General features: G+C 38.2%; 1 protein-coding gene across 2 annotated transcripts in view; it reads left to right on the top strand.

The window, feature by feature from the left end:
• Nucleotides 1-8,141: 8,141 nt before the first annotated feature.
• Nucleotides 8,142-27,194, top strand: part of SATB1 (SATB homeobox 1) — a 97,014-nt gene continuing 77,961 nt past the window's right edge. The window contains exon 1 of one of the 2 annotated variants that reach the window (XM_031008979.3): nt 8,142-8,696. The gene's annotated coding sequence lies outside the window, so the exon portion shown is untranslated. The remainder of the gene's footprint in view (nt 8,697-27,194) is intronic. The other variant, XM_055381167.2, reaches the window with a different exon arrangement.

Genomic DNA, 27,194 nt, shown 5'->3' with positions numbered 1-27,194 from the left:
AACATTATCTATTTATTCAAGGTGTGGAGGATTATCAGTGAAAAGGACAAAAATCTCTCTCTTACGGACATTAATAAACCAGCTGGTTAGTAACAGAATGGGAAATAGAATTCAGTTCAGCTCTTTTCTTTTTTGTGACTTGATTTCCCTAAGGTCATGCTCTAATAATTTTCTTCTTTACCCCAACACATTTCTGGTTTAAAATCTGAACATTTAAATGGCAAAGATTCTACACTTGGGCAGCATTCATAGCACATAAAAACAGGAGGTACTTTCACAGTTTTGAGGTAAATGTAACTAATGTAACTAGTGTATATGGTCTGCTAATCATAAGCATTTCCACCAACCTGATAAAGGAGAGAGTGCAGCAAAAGGAAGAAAATGCAGCTCCCATTCTTCCCCCCAAAATCCGAAGCAGCTGAAAGATCTTTAAAGACTCTTGTTTTTCTTTAAAATTCATGCAAAATGCTACAGTTAATTCCATTATATGTGTCACTGTTTTCATAAGAAAATAATTTCTAAAATCCTCAAGTAAAAAATAAATATTCCAGAAATAGAAGCCATAATTCTTCTTTGGCTTGTGTACCCCCAGCACAACATCATGTCATCCAGGAGTAAGTACTTATATCCCACTTACATCCTAGTAAATTCATTTTTCTATTCTGAAGCACTCTGCATCTACTAACCCCATCTACTAACTATTAGCATCCCTGTAACATGGATGAGGAAATTGAGGCATAAAGAAATTAGGAGATTTGCTCTAGGTCACATAGGTAGCAACTAATTGAACCAGGATTAGAATCCAGACAGTTGGACACCTAAAGTGGCTTTGCCTAGATGTATTTATTTACTTCAAAGTTCACATAAAATATAATTTTCTCATGCTGCCCTTTCATATTCAAAACTCACAGAACACATAAAATGGATGATTTTTATTGTTTATAAGTTAGACAAAACAACTCAGGAACGTTGACTTTCTTTTAGTCAAGAAGATCGAATAAAATTTGTAATCTGTACAGCCAAGTTGTCAAGAACTTAAAGACCTGATGGCCCAGTGAACTGAATGACTTTAAGAATCTGGATGTACCCATGGGACCAAATATACAAGAAAATGGTCAGCATGCATTATGAAAGCATACCTAGTATTTCTAACATTATAATTGTTATAGGAAAGTGTGGGGTGTTGCTGCATATTTCTGACTATTGAGTGGCAGGCAAGTCTGGCATAAAAGCAAGAGAGCAGCTAGGAAGAGTAAGTAATTAGTGGACTCAATTTAAAAAATGACAAAAATTAAATATCCTCAAGACAGTCCTTAGGCACATGGCTATGGGATAGGTTGAGATAAAACAGGCAATAGTCTTCCTTTATTTGAGGTTTCTCTTCTGGAGTTTCAGTTACCTGAGGTAAATTGCAGTCTGAAAATAGGTGAGTACAGTGTAATAAGATAACTTTGAAAGAGAGAGATCATAGTCTCTTTTATTACAGTGTATCATAACTATTCAATTTTATTATTAGCTATTGTTAGTAATATCTTACTTTGCCTAATTTATAAATTAAACTTCATCACAGGTATGCATGTATAGGACAAAACAGTATACATACAGTTCAGTACTATCCACAGTTTCAGGTATCCACTGGGGATCTTGGAACATATAACTTGCAGATAAAGAGTGGCTACTATTCTCCAATGGGTATAAACACTTTGACCTTCAGTAGAAATATACATGCAAAAGCTATACAAAATTTGTCTGTAGGTCAAAATTAGCTTAAGGACTAACAGTGTACTTCAAAATATGGATAAGTTGACAACATTTAATATTCAATTTTTCATATACATCTAAATTTCCTGCTTTTCTTTGGAGAATGGAGGCACCAATGGCATTTACTATCCCATTTGGACAGAGGATATATTCTTCACATTGCCACAGCCCCACCACTGCTTATAGTCTTAACTTGGTCTGCTTTAGTCATGTACATCCATGCATGGCCCAAGGTAGACATAAGAGTTTGCAATTCCTGATGTATGGGATAATGTCTGAACTCCAGAGAATGTCTACAAGGCCCTTCAGAATTTTCAGCCTTTACAAAGACCCCATGTGCCAGCCTCACTGAATTCCTTACAGTTCCATAAACAATAAGCTTTGTCATGTTCAGTGTCTTTGTCCATGCTGGTCTCCTTGGTTGAAATATCCCCTCTCTCCCTCCTCTTTCTGCCTGGAGAAGTCTCACTTATCCTCAAGACTTAGTTTAAGTGTCATTTCCTCTATGGAACTTTTCTAAATCCTGCCAGCTAGGTATTTGCTTCTTTCTAAGTGTTCACATAACACTATGTGCTTCTATTAGCAATATAATGACTTTTAATTCTGTGTGCCCAATCAGAAAATGTGTTTCTTGAAGAGGAGAACTCTTAATCATCTCCATATCCCCAGTCTTTAAAGAGTGCCTGCCTTCTACTAGGTAGAAAATGAATATTTATTGAATGAACAAAAGTAGGATAAATGAATGAATGAAGGATTTTTAAAATTTGTGTTACAAAATCATATAACACATTTGATGTTCACAACAAGGGAAGTGGCTACTCAAGACCAAATTTCAAATTTTGATAATGATCATGACATTTTCAGGTAACAGTTGTTAACAATGCCTGTTTATTATACCCTTGCCAGGAAAATAAGTCCTGAGAAACTACAATGTATATAATATTAGTAAATATAAAAGAGTGACATAAAATTGATAAGAGGCCACACTTTGTTAGGGGTTCTAAGGGTACAGGAGGTTGTAGTGTTGCATTCAAAGAGACAGTAGAGAGTAAAAGAAGTCACACAATGTGTTGCAGGAAGTCAGGGACCCCAAACAGAGGGACCGGCTGGAGTCGCAGCAGAGGAACATAAATTGTGAAGATTTCACTTTAATATGGACACATATCAGTTCCCAAAATTAATACTTTTATAATTTCTTACACCTGTCTTTACTGCAATCTCTGAACATAAATTGTGAAGATTTCATGGACATTTATCAGTTCCCAAAATTAATACTTTTATAACTTCTTATGCCTGTCTTTAATCTCTTAATCCCATTATCTTCATAAGCTGAGAATGTACATCACCTCAGGACCACTATTGTGTTAAACTGTACAAATTGATTGTAAAACATGTGTGTTTGAACAATATGAAATCACTGCACCTTGAAAAAGAACAGAGTAACAGCAATTTTCAGGGAACAAGGGAAGACAACTGTAAAGTCTGACTGCCTGTGGGGTTGGGAAAAAAGAGCCATATTTTTCTTCTTGCAGACAGCCTATAAACAGATGTGCAAGTAGAAGAGATATCGCTAAATTCTTTTCCTAGCAAGGAATACAATATTAAGACCCTAGGAAAAGAATTGCATTCCTGGGGGGAGGTCTACAAATGGCCACTCCGGGAGTGTCTGTCCTATGCGGTTGAGATAAGGACTGAGATATGCCCTGGTCTCCTGCAGTACCCTCAGGCTTACTAGGATTGGGAAACACCAGCCCTGGTAAATTTGAGGTCAGACCGGTTCTCTGCTCTCGAACCCTGTTTTCTGTTAAGATGTTTATCAAGACAATACGTACACCGCTGAATATAGACCCTTATCAGGAGTTTCTGATTTTGCTCTGGTCCTGTTTCCTCAGAAGCGTGTGATCTTTGCTCTGCCTTTTGCCCTTTGAAGCAGATGATCTTTGTGACCTACTCCCTGTTCATACACACCTTCCCCTTTTGAAATCCCTAATAAAAACTTGCAGGTTTTGCAGCTCAGGTGGGCATCACGGATCTACTGATATGTGATGTCATCCCCAGCGGGCCAGCTGTAAAATTCTTCTCTTTGTATTCTTTCTCTTTATTGCTCAGACTGGCCGACACTTAGGGAAAATAGAAAGAATCTACGTTGAAATATTGGGGGCGGGTTCCCCTGATAACAATGTTTCCCTCTAAGCTGGTGGCTACTCTGGCAGTTTGCCCTAAAAAATGGAAGACTTGGGCCATAAAGTGACAGGAAGAGACTGTTTAGCTGGCAGGTTATCATATGGACAAGGATTACTACCAGTAGCGGTAGTCCGCAGAATTGTGTGCCACAGCTCTCTACTGTTGGGTACAAGATAGGCTGCACTATCCGACCTTCTTGTCATGATTCTTTGGAGCCACACAACTAATCCTGGTTAATTCTTTGTGAGGCCATATGATGCATGGCATTTCTGAGCCATAGCATTTAAATGTCTGCATGAAACCCTCCAGAATGATCTTTATTTTTGCCATAACAACATGAAACATTCAAGATGGCAACTGTTCCATTAGCCAGGGACCTGGAGTGACAGACATGGAACAGACCAGCTGAACTGCAATGGATTCAAACCATAACCAAGAAAACGTTTGCTGTTACAGGCCACTAAAAAATTGGAATTGTTACTCCAGCACAACATTGCCTATCTTGACTGACAAACAAATTTGCTCTGTTTGGCTGCAACCGGCAGGATGAAGACTAACGGTTGGAAGTTTCAGGAAGACTAATTCTGTGCAATATAAGGTAAAAATATATATATAAGGTAAAAACATAATAAAGTATATAAAGATAAAATGAAATACTTTTGAAATTATCCATTCACTTGCACAATATATAGTGAACTCTATTCTCTGGTAAGTATGGTATAAGTAAAAATCCTTGCCTTAATGGCGGTAAGTAGTAAGTTCCCCTTCACACCCAAAATGTCTGCATTAAATGGCCTCTAAAGATTTGACAGAACAAATTAACTTTAAAAATACCTTCTAACCTAGAGCTTTAGGATCTCTGATTCCTCTGGTCTTAAGAGAAAAATATGTACATATATAATATATATATTTTCTTCCTCAAGTATTTCTTTGATTCAAACCACTAACTGATCCATTGTCTTTTCACATTTTGATGTCTTTTTTCCAGCAAATAAGTTCCTTCAAGGCCAATGCTGTTTTATCCTTTCCCTTGAGCTTTCTTCTAATATTTAGTAGGCAATATTTTATTGTCTATTCTTTTAAGGAAATAACCAGTGCAGCTTTTGATACCAGCTACTATTATTGGCCATTTGATATGTTCCAGATTTGTCTTTCAGTCATTTAAGTTAGATTTGGACTTGTTAAAAAAAATCTAGTAGCACAAATGTATTATTGTGTTAGTTCATTTGAGGTGCTATAACAAATTATCTTTGGGTAATTTATAAGCAACAGAAATTTATTGCTCACAGTTCTGGAAGCTGAGGAGTCCAAGATTACAGCACCAGCAGATTCAGTGTCTGGTGAAGGCTCACTCCTTGCTTCACAGATGGCACTTTTGTTGCTGTGTCCTCACACAGTGGAAGGGGCAAGGTAGCTAGATTCAGCCTGTCTTATAAAGGTACTCCTGTCACTCATGAGGGTTGAAGCCTTCATGACTTAATCACTTCCCAAAGGTCCTACTTCTTAATACTATCACTTTTGATATTAGGTTCTAACACATGAACCCTAATATTGGGGGAACACTAACATTCAGACCATAGCAACTAACCAAATAATCCAGATTAAATGTCCCTTTCTTCTGAAAAATGATCTTAGCCTTGTGCTATGAAATTTGTGGCCAACTACAATATTTTATTAACATCTTAATATTTAATAAACCCCTACTATGTGAGCTGTAAGGCTTAAGAGTTTATCAAACTATGTTATTTAATGCACTGCACCCAGAATTGCATAATTCTGTATTCTAACAGAGCCCATGTGCTTTCTATACAAGACTATTTGGAGGAAAAAGCAAATTCAAAAAATGAGGGGCAAAATGGTCTCTTGGTTCAACTCAGAGGAGCATACCATACTTTCAGTTATAGGGGCTTGGCTGATAACTTGGGGAAGCAGATGAGTATATAAGAGTGTAAGAAAAAAAAAACCTTTTTTAAACATTTCAAATTTCTGTTCAGCTTCATTTCAGGCTTTCAGAATTGGAAAATCAACTGTCTGCTACCATAAATTACTGTTAAGCAGTAATTAAATACTGAGAATGTATTTTTTTCCATTCCAAACCTGATGTCTTTCTCAGACACAGATATTGTTACTGGTTAGGAAATGCAGCATTTTGGTAAATTAAGGCAGGAGGATTTAATGTCTCCTGGGACCTGTGGGGACAGAAAGTGATCCAAGAAGGAAAACGTTTTACTATGTTTTGCTCATTATAATCATTTATACCTTTTTGCTTTGCTTTACAAAACTAGGAGTTGTGGTGGGCACTTGTATCTTTAAAAAGGAGGGTTAGTTCCCTAAAAGAACCCTAATTCATAATTTAAAAAAATTCCTATATGTTTGGAATTGTGGTCTCGGCATAAAATGATGATCAACTGAAAAAAGATGAATAAATTCCAGTGAATTCAATAACCATGGATGAGGGGGAAAAAGCAGCATGAATACATGCTGTATTCTCCTTTATTTAGAAAAAGCACACAAAAATACAGCAGAGTTGATGTGTTTGTCACCAGGGCTTGAAAGTCGAATCAACCACTGTGTAAAAGATAAAATAAGACTGCACGGATATCAGGATTTTCCCAGCGTGCTTTATTCATAGCCATCTGACACAACAGGACCTAACAGAGCTTTTAGGAAAAACTGAATTCTCAGCCCACAATCACTTTCCAGGAACTTCCCTGCAAACAGTGCTGTGCGCTGGCAGGATGGAAATCTTAGCAATCTCCCTCCTGCTTCCATAGTTTCCTCCTCTCTAAATAAAATTATTTATGGGGACTTAATGAGAGAGCAAGCCTTGTGTGAAAGGAATTCAAGAAAGTGCGGCTTCTAAAAATACACCTAGGCAGCTCTACAGTCCTTATTGTTACAACCTGACGTTTTGCAGTTCATGCCATGAACCTAACTACACTTCTTGCCAAATACACACACGCGTACAAAGAAGAGGAAAAGTAAAAACTATGTTACTATGTTTTCTCTTTCTGCAATCCCTTTAACTTTGAGTAAACAGTAGTAATTTTCTGTTGACATACTCAATGCAAATTTCCCAAAGGTTACACAATACAAAAGACCTGTTAGCTTCCTCAGAGCTGGGGGGAGGAGAGGCAGGAGGAGAGAAATAAAGTTGATGGAGCTCCAGTTTCTCCTAAGCCTGCAGTCCTGAGCCTCCAGTCACCCTAGTCTTTTTGTAGAGATTTTTTGAGTTTCAGTCTCCACTTGGGAAGGTTCCTTGGCCCCTTCTCTCCCAATGTCAATAAAATCCTCATCTCTCCCGCTTTGCCCCCAGCTTTTTGGGGAAACTGGACCTTGCCTAGGCGTCTTGTTCCAGTGGGTTGAAAAGTACAGCTGGTGATGTGAGGATAAATATTTAAACAAATGGGCTGGGTCACAGAGTGGGGGTCTTCAAGGGAGGGCCTCCTCCTTCCGCCACGTGCTCCTCACTTGGGGTGCAGGGCTCCTGGACAAGGGGCTAAGACGGACGAGGGTGGGATGAAGGGAGATGGACAGACCAGGCTGTAAGTGAAGGATGCCCTCTAGGAAACATCGTCTCGACCGAACATTGACAGAGAAAAAAAAAAAATGGCCCACATGCCCCTAGTGGGGAAGCATACACCCCACGCAGGCTGGGTTGGGGTGGGGGTGCTTCGGGGCCTCTCACCTGACTTCCTCCTCCGCCTGCACACACACTACAGTAACCCCCTCTACTCACCCCCCAAAACCCAGCCAAACAACGAACAACAAGAGGAAGCCGCAGGCGACAAGAGGAGGAGTGCGCGTGTTGGGGGCCCCCGGAGAGGTGAGGGGGCAGGGTTGGCGGGCGACGAGAACCGCGCCGCGCACCCCAAGCGCACCCCCAAGCGCCCACACTTACCCCTCGAGGCTGAGGGTCCTGTCTTCCGCGCCAACCCCCGTGTGCGCCCCCTGGCCCGCCCTCGCCCCTCCGGCCCGCCGCCCCGCCGCCCCCCACACCCCGGCCGGCGCGCTGGGAGGGAGCCCGGGAGCGGTGCGCAGCAGCGGCGGCGGCGGCGGCGGCTCGGGCTCGGCTCGGCTCGGGCTTCAGTGCGCCTAGTGTCGCCAGCGGCCGCCGAGGCTCCCACCGCCAGGGGGAGAAGCCGGGCGGGCGCTGGGGAGGCGGGCCGGGCCCTGGCCGCCCCGCTGGCCAGCCCGCGCCGCACAAGCTCCGAAGCGGCGGCTACGCGGGGTCCGCCGAGCCCCCGGGAGCAGCGTGCCCGGCCCGAAGCGCCACGGCTGGATGCGCGTCCCGGGTGGCTGCGGGCTCCCGCGGGGGGCGCCCCGGCCGCTCCGGTGCGCCTCCAGACTGCGGGCGCCGCGACCGACGAGACGAGAGCAGCTCCCGCCGGCCCCTTCCCCCTCCCGCCCCCGCCGCCGCCCCCTCCCCCTTCTCCCCCCCCCCCGCCCGTTAACATCTCCTCCCTCCCCCTCCTTCTCTTCCTTCCCTTGGCCCCGCGCGCTCGCTCGCTCGCTCGCTCCTCGCCTCGCTCTCCCCTTTAAACGCCCACTTCGGATGGGGAAAGAGGACAACTTGAAGTCAAGTTGCAATTAACTTCCGCGGCAGCCGCAGCTCCGGCGGCGGTGGCGGCGGCAGGAGAGGCAGAAGCCGCCGCCTCGGAAGTCGGACGCCGGCGCGCCCGCCCGGGGAGCCGTTCCTGGTTTCAGGCCCGCACTCGACAGCCACCGCCGCCCCCAACGTCCATGCCTGAGTGAGTTCTGCTCTTTTGCCTCCCTTTTCCCCTTGCTACTCTTGCTGTTTTATCTCTGTCCCTCTTTTTCCGGAATCAATCCAAACTTCTCTGTAGCACCCACTCCTCGTCCCCTATTGGGGCGGCTGGGCTCCCCTCTCGTGGGCGCAGGGCTTCAGCGGTCTTCCGAGCCCCTTTTCTCACGCAGACGGACCTTGGAGGGGTGGGCTGGTAGAGTAGGGGAGAGCGGTCGGGATGGGGGATTTGAAGATGCCATTCGTTTTCTGTCTGGGTGTGGACACACCACCACACCTGCCCAATAGACCCTGGCTGAACAAACTCCTTCAGGTCACCGGTATGGCCCCTTTTAGAAAAGGAAAGGGGAGTGGAAAAGACCGAAGGAAGCAAATGGGGAAAAGGGGAGCCTCTCGGTGCGTTCTGGAGCCGGGCGGGCAGTAAGGTGCCTGGAGGAGTGGGCTGCGGGAGTGGTAATGTTCCCCCACCGGATCGCGAGTCTGCTCAGCATCCTTTCCCGGTCCATCTTCGCCTCCCTCCGCTCCCTGCCTGCGCGGCTGATTGTAAGCATCGGCGAAGAGGGGCCTGGGAAGTTTGTGGTAACTTCTGCATCCCGGGAGCTACTCGGGCGCCGGGGCGCTCAAGTTGGAGCCCGGAGTTTGAAAGCCGCGGCACTCCTCATTTCGAGCCCTCGCTGGCTGTAGCGAGGCCGGTCCTGGAGAGGCTGCTGGCGTGAATGTGGGTTTGGAGTTGGGCAAGAGGCAGAAGAAAGGGCCGTCCTCTTAGCAGGGGCCGGGACATCACAGGTGCAGCCTCGCAGTCCACATCGTGTTTCCCTCCTGCTGTCCAGACCCGAGCGCGGTAGCCTTTTCCTATTGCTCCAGTGCTAAGGCTCCCGGGGCGGCAGAACCGGGGTTTGGGAAACCACGACGAGAAGGACGAAGCAGGCAGGTGGCAGGTCCGGGGAGTGCCACGTGCTTACTGGGGAAACGCAGTTTCCTCTTGGGATGACCTCAGAAGACCAACAGGGGAAAGGGGCATAGGGATCTCCTTGAAGGTTTTGGCCTTGGCCTCCACTGGGGTGTTGCAAATTTCACTAACAAATGTCAACCACAGGGTCCTCTCTCAAAGTGTCCTGGTTGGCAACTTTGACCTCTGCGCCCTTCCTTGGCGAACTTTCTCAGTGGCATTCCGGACTTACAAGCAAATGTTCTAAGACTTGGACTCCACATGGTTATAAAAGAGACAGGGAAAACAGAAGGATGCCCTATTCCCCAGAGAGAACCTTACTGCTCTGACTGACTGGGGTTCCATGTTTGCATCCTTGGAGGCCAGGGGACCTGACTTTCTCAAGGGGGTGGGGGGTAGGGTAAGAATGAGTAAAATGTTACCGCTCGGTGTCAGGTTTTGTCCTAAGCAATCTGATATTTACGGTGTTTGTACTGCTGACAGTAACTCATCCCGTTGAAACTTAGTTGAAATTTACACTCTATCTAAAGTGGATTTTTCTGAGATGTCAGGAATGTGAGATTTATTCTGTGGTCAAATGTAGCTGCAAAAATCAAAAACAAAAACCCATACTTTAAGTCTGAAGAAAACCAAGGTTGAGGTGTTTGCTCTAAAAACCTCTCATCTCCTGTATGGTACTACTGCTATGATTTAGCAGTAGTCCTTTATTTCTATTGCATATTATTTTCTTAGAACAGTAGTACATTCATATACTGGCTGCTCCAGTCTGCTGGCAAACATTAGCATTCAAGCTTACATTTTTGACAAATGTGCAGACAGGAATAGCATGAATAGGCATCTTAAATATTAACAACCTAAGCATCTGTTGTGAAACAAATTTAATATATTTACTCTGTTTTTCTCACATTGTTAGAAAAGGTTATAATAAGTGCATAATTTCAACTTTAGTTAGCAGAAGTAACTGGCTGTATCTTTCACTACCTCTCCAAGTGTTTATTACACAATCATCAGACATAAATACTTTAATTAACTTGGTTAAGCACATTATTAAATACACTGTAGACAATGTGTATGCTATATAAAATGTAACAGTAGCAAACTATGTATTCTATTTGTACACGTTTTAAATGACTATGCATTTTATAAATATACCAAATATGTTTATTCTTCATCTTCATTTGACACTTACTACTTCATAGTTTTTTCTAATGAAAACAATATTTTAAATGTAGAGTTCAGTCATACGTAATACATAATATGTAAACAGTAGCTATAAAATACAAGGCATTGTCAAATTTGGATAATGCTACATCTAACATTATACAAGAGAAATAAAATTACAATTCAATTTTGTATTTATTTCTGAATAATGAATATAAATAATGTATGAAAAAATAACGAATAGGGATTTCCCTCCTAAAGTACTACCTCCTTAAAATTTGGTGGGAGGGCAGGATGGGGGGTGGGGGGAAGATAGAGAAAGAAGACCTAAATAACTTCCAAAAGTCTGAATAGTTATTTCCAGAATCAATGCATTCCTCACTTTCCCACAAGCTGAAATATGTAATAAATAATAGTTCTTTGTATGTAAAAGTATTCAAAAGGAATGTTTTTTGTTCAGATTTGTAAGAAATTAATATATTCTTTGGTTGATAATCTACAAAAGTAGTTCTTTTGTCTCCCAGCATCTTAAGAACGACAACAAAATGAATATTGGTTTATTTCTGCAAAGAAATCTGTTGCCAGCTATATGAACCTGTGATTAAATAAGACATGATATGCTGAGTGTTGGTAAAGAAATACTACATTAACTTAGTAAAGACTAAAATATCTGGAGGAGAATTTTTAGTTCTTTTTCATATGACAGGTTGTGGATTGTAAATTAGGCCTAAAAGGTCAGGTGACAGGCACCTGTTCCTCATTATTGTAAAAATATTTTGGTTACAAACACTGTTAAGCTAAACACAACATGGATATACAGCAGGGACTCTATAAAGCACTCTAGTGGGTTTTCATCTGTTCTGTAAATTTCCAAAAGGTCTATACATAGATATGCCCTTTACACTCATAGTTTCTTCCATACATATTGTCTTGGATGGCTGTAATTAATATATTAGCACTTGGAATTGATGAAGTATTTAAAATAAATGCATATGACTAAAGCAATCTTCAGACTATTTCTAGACATGATGTAGTTGAATGCAAAAATGTTTTTAATCTTTTTCCTTTTCAATATATTGATTATCAGAATTTTGTTCATGTTATAAATAGAAACCTCCCCAGATTGCCTTTTACACTTTTTAGATAAGATGGGTTCTTATTTTAAATGATGCCACAAAATATTTTGCTCAGTACTCATATATAAAAAGAAAATTAGTTGCTATATACTGTCATAGCTTTGTGGCATGCATAAAATAGAAAAAACACGTTTTACATGAATGCTGTTAGGAAGGATATCATCATTTGATCTTCAAACTTGCCGCTTCTCTCAGGAGAGTTCAGCAATATTTCTATTGGAATTAAGGAATGGGGTTTGATTTTTATGAATGGTTTACCTTCAGATATTTCAGAGAGCAGAATAAGCATACATATTGAAAAGACCAAAGTGGCACAAGGCTGCAAAATATTAAAGGTGCCAGGTGCTTTTAATTAACAAATGATGACTATCTCGAGTAAATCAGATAACTTGGACTAAGTTCTATGATATTTCAAAATGTTTTTTGTCTTTTTCAGTTTTGTGTGGTTTGTGCTTATTATATTAAGTATTCATTTTTAGCATTTGTGATCAGATTACAGAACAGTCATTACTCTTGCTTTTCAAATTGATTTGGTTTTCAAACTCCAAAACTCTGTGATGATTTTTACAAATTGGTTTACATTTTGACAGAACAGAGTTAAGTTAATTAATAGATCAGGCACGAAAAATCATCCACAGTAGGGTATATTTTCTGGTAAAATGAAAGTTATGTTTCAGCATGATGAGCATCAGGCTTCAGTAATCTGTTCCTCGTGTGGAATGAACACTTCCTACTTCGAGCTAGCAGGCACCTACTGTTTATTTACGCTGCATTAAACTGACAGTGCAGCAATCAGAGGAAAAATATTACTTACCTTCCTGAAGTAAATACCAGTTTATAGGTTAGTGCACGTATTTATATTCCTGTCACCACTAAATAACGGCTCTGTCTCCATTTTAATATCTACCTGTTCTGTAATCCAGGGCTTCAGACTCTTCCTGGTTGGGGATAGGGGTCGAGAGGAGTTTTTCTTATCATTTCCCTATGGCAAAACTTTAAAGACAAGTAATTTCATCTTTTCATTTCTGTCATGTGAGAACCAGTTGAAAGAAATGTTATGCACTTTTACTTTGCATACCTCAACTATAACATCAAAACCCCAAAAGAATCTGCATGCCACTTAAAATAGTCATCTTAAAGCAACCTCAGGATAAATATGTTCAAACACATTCAAATGTGTTTTGCTAAATTAACTTTCTACAAAGTTCCAAAAAGATTAAACTATTTGATTCCTCAGATAATAACTTCAATAAAGTGTCTCCTCTTCCAAGTCTTAGATGGAATGTTTAAGTTTTTAATGGAGTTCTGAAAATATGAATATAAAGTGGGGCTCATTGATTGATTTATTGATTGACTCGCTAAGCTTTTCTCTGAAAATATTCTTAACTCCTTCATTTGACTTCTTGTTAATCTGCCATCCTTAAAATAAGGGAGATTTCTACTTTGTTGTAATACTAAATGTATTTGTTGTTTTTCTTTTACGTTAAAAATCCTTTCTTTTTCAAGACCCCTTTGAAACATCAAAATACTGTTAAAGTTGAATTCCAGAACTCACAATTAACTTGAGAAAAGGCTTATTTTCACTTAAATTATCTAAAAAGCGGTTACACTTAACTGTCTATACACAGTTATCAATACCTAGTCACATATTCCACTGACAACAGGGTAGAATATGGTCTTAATAACAACATATAAATCAAATCTGTTACACAAGGTTCTTCTCCTTCACTACACTGAAGAAAAAGTGTCTACTATAGTAATTTATATATCGTTCCTAAATGCTGTTCTCAGTGGTAAGTCTATTTAAACTTGATGTCTTCAGAGTGTGATCAACACATTAACACACATTATTTCATACTTTTGAACTTATGCCAATGGTATCTTTTGCTGTTTATTTTTTTAAGTCTTTTTTAAGATTAGATATTTCAGAGTAAATAGATACAGATTGTGTGTATATATATTCAGGGTGAGATTTAGTAGTGTAGCATTTCTTCAACATATTGGCCTATTTTTATGATTTCAAGTTATTTTGTATCACTTTTACAGTTGTTGCAGTTTGAAAGTTCATAAGCGAAATTCTAATAACCTCTTTCAATGGACTTTCAAGGATGTAATTCAGTTTATGCGGTGATGTAGTTTAGTTACAAGAGATGAAAATTAGTTAACTGGTACCTCAGGATTTATGTCCCTGGTTTCTGCTGAAATTTATTCAGTCCAGTTATTTGACATTTGGTAGAGAAGTGGCTTGTAATCAAAAATTAAGAGTTGGTTCAGTTTCCAGTGGAGAAAAGATTTCGCTGGATAAAACATTTAACTGTGCAATATTTTATTACACTCCTCACTCATTTTAGAGCCTGCTTATTGTTGCACACATTTTTGAATACCTAGGGGTGCAGGTCCCCAGATGAGGCTGAAATGCTTGCAGAAGAAGCAGATGTCAGGCTGCACCTCGCTGTGCCTTTACTAGTACCTATGTGGACTTAAGCTGCCCCCCCCTGCACCCTTTTCCCCCCAGGTGTGCAGGAAGTAGAGGGCGTTATACTGGGTGAAGTGGGTGGACTCTACCCAGAGCTATGACCTGATTTGTGACGCACCCTCAGAACTGCAGTAATGGTCCAGCTGCTTCACAGGCAACTGGTAACCACCTCATTTGGGGATGTTTCTGCCTTGCTAGCAGTGCCAGAGAGAACTTCATCATTGTCACCTCATCAAAGACTACTTTTTCAGACATCTCCTGTAGGGCTAGATTCGGAGAGCAGCTTCTGATATTTGGAGGGTAAGTGCCAGAAAAGTTACTGTAATGTTACATATGGAGAATCAGGACTCCAGCCACAGTGACAGATAGGCATTGAGTGTTCGGGGGAGGGCTTTCTGTTGGGATGTTGCTTTTTCTCAGCTCTAGAAAATTTGGGACCAGATACTAAGAAAAATTCTTCAGTGGGCATTCTTTTTTGGGTGGTGAGATATAGTAGCAAGTTCCCAGGGAGAATTATTAGACCTTCTTGAAATATTTAAAGAAAAGGTAGTCAGTAATCTGTGTGAGGGGGCATTCTTTAGATGCAATTTTCCTGGAAGCTAGGCATGTAGTAGAGTTGATTGCTAGAGATTCCTCTATAGTCTTATTCATTGGTTCCTGATATGCCATTAAGAGCATGTAAATGACAATTTGGCCTTTTAATGTTTATAATGTTAAGGACTTTAAGGCAAAAGAGGTTTTATGTTATAAATATTTTATTGTAATAATTATTATAAATAGAACCTAGTGTATGCAGATATCTTTGAAATGGAGATAGTCTTGAATATAGCATATCCATAATTAGCTGTTTGATATTGAATGCAATTGAGTTTTCCTGTTCTAGTGAAACAGACAATGGAAATCATTGGGGATTAACAACAGGGCTATGTGATTCTTGATATAGCAAGCCTTTCTTTCCCCCAGAAAATATTTTATCAATGAATGAAGTACTAAATTAAGATGCATACAGTTTTAAATTTTTAAAAAATCTATAGAATTTGTAAAATAATCCAAATGCTTCCCATTGTATTTTCACCAACTGAAATGATACTTAGATGTACTGTTTAATGGTAGACAGTGATCTCCAGACTGGGGGAGGAAAAAACAATATTTTAATAACTATGTTTTAAAAAATTTCTTAGAGTTGCATTTCCCTTTGGGTGGTTCAAGAGGACTCAGAAACAATTTAGAACATTATCTTAAAAGTTTAACAATGACAGTTTGTATAGAATCACTGTATTTTAATAATACTGTATGCTTATTAGTGTTATTAGAGCAGTAGACAGTTAATTACAGCCTTTTCTGAGACATGTTAACTATATATTAACAACCATGTTAAAAAAGAATGATGTATACTCTTAACATACAAGCGGCTGCTTGCTTGATTCTTTAAAAAAATCTTTTAGAATGTATGGAGTCAGGGTTTTGGTTCAGAATTATGAAAGGTTTTCTACTAAAGCAACTTAATTTTAAAACTTTTCACTGGGTTATAAAATTTTTCTCCTGTTTTTTTTTCTTTCCAGTGTCATTAGAAATTATTGCTCCTCAGTGGTTTTAGTTTTTCCAAATTGTATTTTGAGATACCCATGTTTTCTTGTTTTTTGATGACTTTGGCCAACATAATCCATTAAAAGCTTATTTAATTGATTTTGCTCCTCTTAATACTTCTTTTTGTGGAATAATTTGAGTCACTTTTTCTTTAGCCAAATTGTGATTACTTAAAACTCTGTATAACCTAATATTCTACATACATTTCAGCAGTTAATCACAGAGGTAGTTCTAAGATTATTTCATTGTCTAAATCTCAAACCTGGATTTTCACTATGGCTTCTGGAATGGCAAAACAATGGGTTACTGAAACTAGAGGGATTTAAAGCTGGACTTAGGCTTACTTAGACAATTCTATCAAATTGGTTAACTATTTGAGTTATCTTGGTTGATTTGAATTTGTAGATCTTGTAACCTCGTAATATGGCTCTTAAAAACGCACTAGTATTCCCACTTTCTGAAGTTTGTAGAAGCTGCTATATATTTCTGTAAGTATTAAACTACAAAAAAGTAAGTAAGTAATGAGGTATGTCTGTGTTATATAAAACAGAAAGTTCATAGTTAGCATTCTGTGCCTTGTACGTATTGAGCACTCATTAAAGAATTGCTAAATTAATGATAAAATATAAAATGTAGCTTGTGCCGATAAAGATTTATTGGCAAAGAGACTTTTCTTTCTAATTTTCTGTTTTTACTAGGGTTATCTGAACACTTAATCTGCATATGCCTCATTTTCTGGATAATTGGATGTTTTTGTTTTTTTTTTTTTTTTTTTGGTAGCACCTGGGTCTCTGTTCTATCCTCATTGTCTGACCTTCAGTATTAGGTTAAGTGTGCCTGCTCAGCTTCATTCTTTGGTGTTTGGTTGTGGTAACAAACAATACCGGAGTCAAACAGAGCACTCCCCTGAGTTCCTTGCAATTTGAGCCACCAAGTAGCCATCCTTCTGATATTCCAGAACCAAAAATATTATGGACTAGTGCCTCAAGGCTGATTGACCTTCTATGCGTTCTTTCCTACAATAATGATTGTTTTTCAGGCTCCCATTGAATAAATACTACTGTAATTATTGCATAAAAAGATATTTTTCATTGCAGCTTAAATACATTGTTTGAAAAGTATTCTAAGATTTGAAGTGTTTGTATATGAATATTTTACTCCATTCCTTAAAACTAATTCTGAAATTGCAGTAGGGTTGTGTTAGCTGCATCCAAAATATTCTGAAAAGTTCTAGGCATTCTATGAAAGTTATCTAAAAAAAGACACTTCCTTTTAAAATTTATTTTCATTTTAAAATATGAGTGGGGCTGCTTGTAAGACAGTCCTGTTTAGTTACACAAAAGACAGAATTTCTTAAGTGGTGCACTGCTGTGTGACCTATTACATTATCATGCACATTCTGTCTCTTTAAAAACACAGTCTCCTCTATTTGCCCTATTAATTGTTGATATGTTGCCATCCACGAGACAAAAATTAGAGCTGTAATTAAATAATCATGTGATGCTCCTTAGTGCCAATGAGAGCAAACTCATTTTTCCAGGCCCTGATGGTCACTGATTATTGTATTACTACTGGCTTGCTTTATTTTTTTTAATGATTCTCTATCTGTAGATTACCTAACTACTGTCCTTCTTTTCAAAATTAAAGAAAGTAGAAAACATTCAGCCAGTTAATTGGCTAGAGGTCCTCAGGGACATAAGGTAGACATACCTTTTTTGCTTTTGGTCACCTGGTAGGTTCTTTGGGGAGGCTACATCAGTGGTGTGGTTGCCTGCCATTTAATTTACACTGGTGTTTTGGCTGGGATGGAGGCATATGGGGAATGCCAGGAGAATTACAAAAGGAGCCGGGTATTAAAATTCAGAAATGATTAAAATTGAAATAAAAGGATGCTGCTTCTTTGCCAGTACTCTGGCAGTCATAATGACACATAGAGATTAGTTTCCACCTTCATCTTTTCCTTCTTTCTCATTTCCTCTTGTTTATTGTTGACACATTTTCCTTATGTCTGTCTCCTGTCTCTGTATCTTTTTGCACCATTATGCATTCCTACTTCTCCCTCTTTCTTTAAGCATGGAGAAGCCTACTTAACCTTATTATAACAATAACAGAATAGGTTATTAATATTTAATATGCACATGATTAAAATTTCTCTCCCTTAAACATAGGTCAGCTGTATTATTACTAACTGGCATGTAATTTTTCATTTAAAATACTGGTATTCTGCCCCATGCCGTTTCCGAAATGCAGTCTACTTTAGTAGTGATTTAATACACAACGTTTAGAAAATTGTGGTCGGCTAGTGAGAAAAGAATTTACCAGTCATGGATAATCAATTATGCATGAATTCAAATGTAACAGATGGAATCTGGTGAGTTAAAGTTTCTCTTTGCCTTAGCGGTTATTTTTTTTTTTATTATTTGTTTGTTTGACACCTGTCTCTTATATAGAGATAAACATCTAACGTAGCATGTGAGAAATTTCCTTATATTTATATTTTCTCTTTCAAGTGAACTTAATTTTTTTTAATTGAAGAAAGAGATTTTTTATGTGATCTTAAAGATGATCAGACTCTATCCATTCATTTTATAGATACGGAACCTGATCCTGCTTAACTAATGAAGGATCACTCAGCTAGTGAGTAGAGTAAGAAGCAAGACCCAAATCTAGTTTCTCTATCTTTTCTCCACTACCTTTCCCACTATGTGACTTATGTTCCTTTTTGTGGGAGTTACTTAATGGTAGGGGTATTATACTACCTCTGAGTTTTAAAGGCTTTCTGATGAAAACTGTGGTAGACTAGTTTTAAATTGTGGAATACTCTCTTGTATAACATGCAAATATTATCTGTGTACATATAAAAATGTTATGCTATGTGTATATTTTATATATATATATATACTTATTCTTACTTGGATGTTGGCCAAACAATTGGATTTTTCAAATCTATTGAGAATGCCACAAGATTTGGTTTTACATCCTAAACTGCGGCATATGCCAGCCTTGAAGATACATTTACACTTGGTTGCAGTGTTGTAAATTTTTAGTGACAAAACCCCTTTGCACAAAGCGAAATAAAAAGTTATTTTTGAGAGCCTTGTTACCTCAAAGAAGAGACAAGAGGTTAATTTTTATTAAATATAATGTGAATATGTAGTGTTTCTTCAACTGTAAAAGTAATAGAAGAATAGTGGATATTGACCTTTAAAGCAGTCTAGCCTTAAAACAGAAAGCTGGTTTCCATCAAAATTTTTCATAAATGTGCTATTTGTTTCTCTCTCAAGTGTATTTATGTATTAAATAATACAAATGAAAAGTCTTTGCAAAATAAATAAAAATAAATGATTAAAAAACAGCCTCAAGGCTCTCTAGTTCTTTTTTAAAGTTCTACTGTGGCATTATTTATCAACTTTTTCCTTCATGTTGGCTCAAAATGTCCATGTATAGTCCATGCTAGTTATCTAATAAATTTTTAAATGAACACATTAATAAAGAAAAAGGCACCTACAAGATAGGTAACTGGATATGCTTTAAGTATAGCTATACTGTGAAGCTGTCTTTTAGTATTTTATTTAATGCTTTTACACATAATAAATATATGTTTGTAAGTTGGTTTCACTATATTAGCATTCCTTAATTATGCGTATAAGAAAAAATATAGATATGAACTTCAATAAAATGATTTATACATGAATTTCCAAATCATTAAAAACTCCATCATTAATACAAGTTTTTAATATAAAATCCATAGGAATAGATGATATGAAAACTGAATGTGGAACAGTACAGGAAAAGATGATATTTCAAATTATTATATGTAGATATACTTTCATCCTTATTACTAGCACTAAAAAAGTAACTGACCTGATTAAATTTGAAAGCATTTTTTAACAAAATTTTCTTTTATTAAAAAAAATTGAATCTAAAGTCTTTTTATGTAGACAATTTGCAAATTAGTACTTTATACAGTTGTTACAATTGCAGCTGTTCTGCATATACGAGCGTGACACTCAGAGTACTGTGTAACAGAGAAAATCTATTTCATGCATATAGTTAACTTTTACTGTTTTGAAAAACATTCCAAAAGAATTTTTTGGACTTAAGGAACTCCTGTTTGTTTTTGTCTATGCGCCTTTCTCTTTTTTTGGCTAAGATATTGTATTGAATAAAACCTTAAAAGAGAACCATTTTCTTACATTGAAGGAACCTCAAAGTGGGTGGGATCTTGGTCTCTAATTACCAATCCATGTTAATTATCCTTGGGTCAGGTATTCATCATATTAATTATGTAGCATAGACTGGACTGTAGCTGTTAGCAGGTAAGGACAAAGCAATGTAAGATTGGGGTGGGGATGGGATTGTTCAATGTGATGTAGCTCATTGTTTCTCTGAGGCTTGGCATGATATTTTCCTGATATTATATATCTGCCAATGTTAGGCATACATGAAAGATTGTTTTGCTTTTGTTTTTTTTTTTGAAAATGTTTATATGGTAAAATATGTGTAAAAAAATACGCCATTTTGACTGTTTCTAGGTGTACAATTCAGTGACATTAATTACATACACACTGTTGTGCAACCATCACCACAGTTTGTTTCCAACTCTTTTTCTATCAGCCCACATACAATGTGCTTTAGTTTTGAATTTAATTCCTCCTTCACTTCAACAAATTTCAAGTGTTACAGTAGTATTTAATTATTGTCCAGGTGTGAAGCATTTGTTTCTGATGGTGGCTTTCCTTCCCAACGGACAATGCCTCGTCCAGTGCCTTATGGTGGTGGGCATAGCAGTACAATATCAGATATTGCCTTTGGCTGATGTTGCCACAAAAATGACCTGGACAAGGATTCAGGACCATTGTTACCTCAAATTCTTTCTCCCTCCAATTAATTAAGCTAGGAAAGATTAGAAATAACATTCACATCAACTAAGGAAATTTGGTTGATATGTACATCTTGGTTAAAAGTTGATTGGGAACAGTTGCTGTTCGATTTCACCGGAATTAAAAATTGGAGGATTTTACCTCGAGCTTTCTGAGAATATTAAAGGCACAGCAACTAGGTCTAGGGTGCTTTGCAGTTGGCTCCTTGACATGGACAATCTAAATACTTTGGTTCTGTTCAAGTGCAGTGACAGTCTGGAAATAAGTTGAACAGTTTTCAGCCCTTCAAAGAGAAGCCCACTCAAGGTTGAACAGTTGTCTGAGAGAAAAATCATATTATATTGAAAAAAGAATTAGAGGAAACTTGGATGGTTCTGGCTCCAGTAAATAATAGACTGGTTTGAGAACTGTACCTCCATGTATAATTTTGTGGTTAGTCACTTATGTCTATCATGATAAATAACATACCTGCACAGGATTTCTGGCACCCCAGTAAATCTCAAACAAGTGCCCAAATGCTAGTTTATTATGGTTCCTCAAATAGCATGTATTTATTTGCCAAATCAATAATCCAGTAGTTTCCTGTCCCCACTTTTATTGCCTTTTTAGAAATTTGAAAGAAGTAGCTTGCCCACACATACATTTCTCAAATTTTGGTCTACTGCTGGTTCATACAACAGCTTTAGCTTTTCCAAGTGACTCCAGGAGTGAGTTAAAAACCACCTCAGAGATGTCCTGAGTATTTGACTCTCTATCTCTAAAACATCACCTAACCTGGTAGATGCCAAACCTGGCTGTATATGAGAATCACCTTGAGAGCTTTAAAAAACTGAATGTCTTCTCCTCATCCTCAGCCATTCTGATTTAATTGCAGTGGGGTTCAGCCTGGACATCTGGATTGTGATCTCAGTACCTGGTTTTACTTCGTAAGATTGTCAAAGGGAATGCAGAAATATATACATAAGTAAACCTTCAAGATGCTTAGAGTCTTGCAGTTTGGAGAGGCAGACATATAGATAGATATGAAATGTCACATTGCATTCAGGCAGTGTGATGGAGCATGGAGAAGGAAATAACTAACAACTGGAGAAGGCTTCGGATTGAAAAGGGGAAATCAAGCTGCACATTAAAGAAGATAGCAGAAAGGAGGTCCTCAAGTGAGAAGGGACAGGAAGGGCACTCCACAAGCTATAGGAAAAAAATGAGGCATCTTGGTGGACTCTAGGGCAATTTCAAGAATCCTTCCTTCTTCTTACTCGATTTTGGATCTGGGTCCACATAAAGGTACCAATTTTGATGGAATTATTACCACCGTGCCCTGTCAAATAAGTGATCCATACTGACATCCATGGAAGGAAAGGTAGCTAAAAAATTTTTTTCCAATGAAGTTCCCAATGAAGCAGTATTGTTTCTGAGTAAAAGGCCCAGATATCCTGTCGGTTTCCAGAAGCCAGCTGCAATGGCTGCTCGTTTTCCCTCTCCAGATCTCCCAAAACAAACATAAACATTGGGTTTTTTCCCCCTCAACTATAATGACCTTTGTCTATTAAAACTGTATCATGAATTACCACTCTGTATTTACATCTATGCCAAGTAATTAGGGAAACAACTTTTGATGGCTATCATTCTAGCTAAAACTGAAACTCAACTTCTTAGGGGAAGAAAACAAAACCAAAAAATCCTTAAACCCTATATTTAGAGTTCATTATCATCACTCCTTTAACTCGTCTGCAACATTTTGAAGCTTTTTGCCATTATTCTCTGCAGTGCATCATTATTTGTTATCTGGATGCCCTCCCAGTTCGAGTAGGTATCTACATTAATGCTTCCAGAGAGGCATTTCTAAGGGTAGCTATGCTTATATAATATAGGTACAGGGGTAAGGGTGGGAATGACTGTGATTTTTAACTTTACCTATGAGATATTTAAATGTTCACGGAAAGCAGCTTTTGGAGTAAACACATTACTTAAAATGTATTACAGAACCCTTTCAAGTACAGACATGTCTAGAAAGTTCTTAAATTTGTATTTAGCAGTATACAGGTATCATTTCCTGCAACTTTACAGATCTACAGGCTAATTCTAAAATGGAAAATTATCTTGACTCAGATGTCATTGGAATGTCTGAAAGCCATTTAGCACCTCTAAGACTCCTCCTGGCCAGGTCTTGGATTCCCTTAGTTGTCTTTTAAAGGAGTTCTCTAGGGTAAGCACTGTCCAATGGAACTTTCTGCAGTGAGGAAGTGTTCTATAATCTACACTGTCCGCTATTAGAGTATTAGTCACATGGGGCTATTGAGCACCTGAAATGTGAATGAGGAATTAAATCATAAATTTCATTTAAATTAATTCAAATTTAAATGATATAGCCACCTTCTTCAATGTTCCCTCTTCCTACAATCGCTTTAAAAAACTGTCAGTGCAATTTGTAGTGGAAATTGGTTGCAAGTGACACTGTGAGCTTTTGTTCCCATTTATTCATTTATAATATAAATATTACAAGGACACTGTATAAATTCCTAGTAATATGGCAGTGAGCAAGACACCCAGTCTCTGCTCTCATAGGGCTTACAGTCTAGTAAGGGAGACATGTATTAAGCCAGTAATTACCCAAATTGTTAATTAATTAAGACTGTGATGACTGTTTCAAAGGAGAAATACAAGATTCTGTGAGGGTATATAATGGGGGCCAGAACTTCTTGCATAATTAGTCAGAGAGTTTAATCAGAGTTCTAATTATTAACTAGACAAGAAAAGCATGAGGCAGCTTCCTTTCCTCAAGTTCAAGGCTGGGTCAGGTTGGCTGCAGGAGGCACAGCTCTCAGAGTAGGGCAGCTAGCATGTGCCATGCCATGACCTCCAAAGAAGTGGGATCTGTTTAAGACGTAGGATCTTAATCTGATTAAGCTCTGTGCATACAAATACTGCAAACTTCTGAACTTGAACAAGTAGATTGTTTCCCAAACTGTATGCAGTTGTAATGATGTTGGTCACAGATAATATGTGAGAAGAAGGGTGCAATGTTTACAGGATATTGCATTTCTTCTCCAATATATATTTTGACAAAGTTGTTTGGGCTGCAGCCCAAGCTTCTTCCTCCCTGCTCTTTCAAATTGGTATTTGGTCCATTCAGGAAACGATGCAGAAATCGGTCCTGACATCCCAGACAGACAAAATGAGACACATGACAGCAAAACATATGGCTCAGATACACATCCTTATATGGCCAACAGAGAACCATATTCCCAGAAATTCATATATGGAAAACACCACCTGCAGCTAAAGCCAAAAAACAAAGAGTTGACACGACAAAAAGAGCAATATGCTACATAAATTGTGCTGCTTTAAGAGTGTAGAGATAGCCAACTGTATTTGAATTTAAAAAGATGAAAAAAGAAAAAAAAACATGTCCTTAGAAAGTGTTATGGTGGTAAGCACTGCTTTGCTAACACAGTCACTGGCGGAGTTGCTATATCTTAAAAGCACTCGAATTCTAAATGCTTTCTCTGTTTATTACAAATGTATGTGCTATTCAGAACTCTGAATGTGTTTTAATGCGTTCGGATATCTGCCTGCATATTTATCTTAATACACTGCCATCTGAAACATGCAGTAGTCCTTTCATTAAGTTTTTAAAAATTTTGTGTGTAGCCAGGATAATGCCTTCTCATGTGATAGAAAATTGATGCACTCTGTTTTAAATATGCATCCACATGTTAAATAGTTCATGTATTTGAATTGCAATATTTTATGTTCCTGAGGTTTTCTATTTTGATGGCCAGACTTATAAAGTTTAACTTTCTTCAATACTTGAATGCATCATTATTGCTTAATATAAGATCCTTGTATTGAAGTTTTTGCCTCCTGCCGTGATAGTTTATGTTCACATATGCCTAGGAAGGTGGTATTTTCTTAATTATTGCTATTATTTGAATACCTGTCCTCTCCAAAACTCATGTTGAAATTTAATCCCCAATGTGGCAATACTGAGAGGTGGGGCCTTTAAGAGGTGTTTGGATCATGTGGGCTTTGCTCTTGTGAATGGATTAATCCATTCGTGGATTAATGGGTTAATGGATTAATGGGTTATCATGGGAGTGGGACTGTTGGCTTTGTAAGAAAAGGAAGAGAGCCCTGAGCTAGCATACTCAAGCCCCTTGCCATGTAATATCCAGTGCCACCACAGGACTCTGCAGAGAACTCCCACTAGGAAGAAGGCCCTCACCAGATGAGGCCCCTCCACCTGGAATTTCTCAGCCTCCACAGTGTAAGAAATAAATTCCTTTTCTTTATAAATTACCCAATTTCAGGTATTCTGTTATAAGGAACAGAAAACAGACTAAGACAAATTTCTTTCTTTTTTTGTTCTTTATTTTTATCTGGCTTTACACTGGCCAATACTCAGTGGCTTATAATGAAATATTCTAAAGGGTAGTTAATATATAGTAATTTCATCAGTGATGTATACCACTAGTACATTAACCTCTATGTGCCATTTTACTTATGTCATTTCTTATAGTTCTGGAATAAAAAATGTGCTTGAGGGAAAGTTTATTGTGCTATATTGTTATTCATTATAATATAGTCATTATTAGATGCCTTTATGCTCATTTATTCTGTTTATCATTTTCCAAGGCCATGTCAGTCCTTATTACATACTTTCATGTTTTGTGTTTTTGAATAGATTTGTGACTCAGATAAAAGGTGCTATTCAAATTTAAGGATTGCTGTATTAATTCCCATATTATATTAGCATTCACCAGGTCATTAGGAGGGTAAAACATTCAGATGGCATTTTGTCTTATTTATTTCTGTAAAATGATGTAATAAGCATGTTTACAATATTTTATTTCAGTCTATCTTAATATTGATATTTCCTGTGATCTTTGTTTAGTGGTGTTTTCTCTTAGTTTAAATTTTATTTTGCCCAACAGCTTTCTTTTCTTTTATAAAAAACATTCAGCTTGAGGTGACATTGCCTGACTAAATTACATTTTTGTGTGTGTGGACCACTATAATTTTTCTTTATTTTTAAATGTTGCTATTGTTTGTAAATTTGTACAACAAGGCACTAGAGTGCACAGTCCCTGCTGAAAACAAGGCAGGTTTCAGGGAAACATGTCAGGCATTACTAGTTTGAAGCAACTATTAAAGTATCCATATTGGAAATTTCAAATTTAACCTACCATATTTCTATTTCTTATACTTTAGCTAACATATCTTCCTTCAGATTTCCCCACATTTTAACTTTTAAAAATTTACTATCATTTGGGCTTTTTACTAAAAATTTGCCTTAAATTTCTTTTCCTATTTTTGATGCTGTGTTTTCTGTTTATCACATGTTCATTCTTTTGCTCAAGGCTTGGGTTTGTGTGCCAAGATTCACGGTTGCCTTCCCAGATTTGGCTAACCTTTCTGGTTTGTGGGTGAAACGTGGGTGCTATTAGAGTGATATATTTTCATTGTGTTTCTCCTAAACTTACTCTTCCCTAGGAGGCCATCATTTCCTACACTTTTCTGCTTTACCTTTTGGCTTTTCTTTAGATTTGTAATGTAAACAGTGTGCCTAAGAGTGTATTGGTGGCTTTACAGAGCTTAATTTGCATATTTCCCTTTTATCTCAGTACTTGTGCTAACTTGTTGCTTTTTTATGTGTAACAAAATGTTTATCTGACTGATTTTTCTCTTTTCCCTACCAGCAAATTCTGAAAAATAATTCTTGTTTTTTGTTAATGATTAACTGCCTTCAGGGTGCTAAAATGGTAGAACTAAAACCTAAGCGATAAATGAGGCATTTCTATTTTGGGTTACATTGTAATATTCTTTATTTTTACATGAACTATATTTAATAGATTGTCTAAATAATAGGATCATACTTATGTGGTAATGACCATTTATCTAACTGGGTAACCTACCCTAGATTACAGCAGAAGTGTTTATTGCTACAACAGATGTATTTACCAACCCAAACTTTCCTCTTTTGCCTAGGGTAAATTATTTGAAGAATGATGGCATCTTTTCCTTTATAATAACAAGTCAGGTCTCTTTCAAGTGACCCAAATTTTGTTTAACTCGGCCACGTATTCTTCCAAAGTATTCTATGGCTCAGAAGTGAGGGCGATTTGAACCAACGTCTGACTAGTACAGAACGCTCTTACTCAGTTCTTTCTAATGTTGGCTCTTCATAGTTTAAGGACCACCCTCCTTAGAGGATAAACATTCCGAGCGTTTCGAGGCTCCTGGCCTTTATTGCTGTACACGTTTCTGCACCCTCCGCGCTTCCCCGGAGAGA

The sequence above is a fragment of the Gorilla gorilla genome, chromosome 2 (genome assembly GCF_029281585.2).
Source record: "Gorilla gorilla gorilla isolate KB3781 chromosome 2, NHGRI_mGorGor1-v2.1_pri, whole genome shotgun sequence".
NCBI lineage: Eukaryota > Metazoa > Chordata > Mammalia > Primates > Hominidae > Gorilla > Gorilla gorilla.
This window is presented reverse-complemented; position numbering and strand designations above follow the sequence as displayed.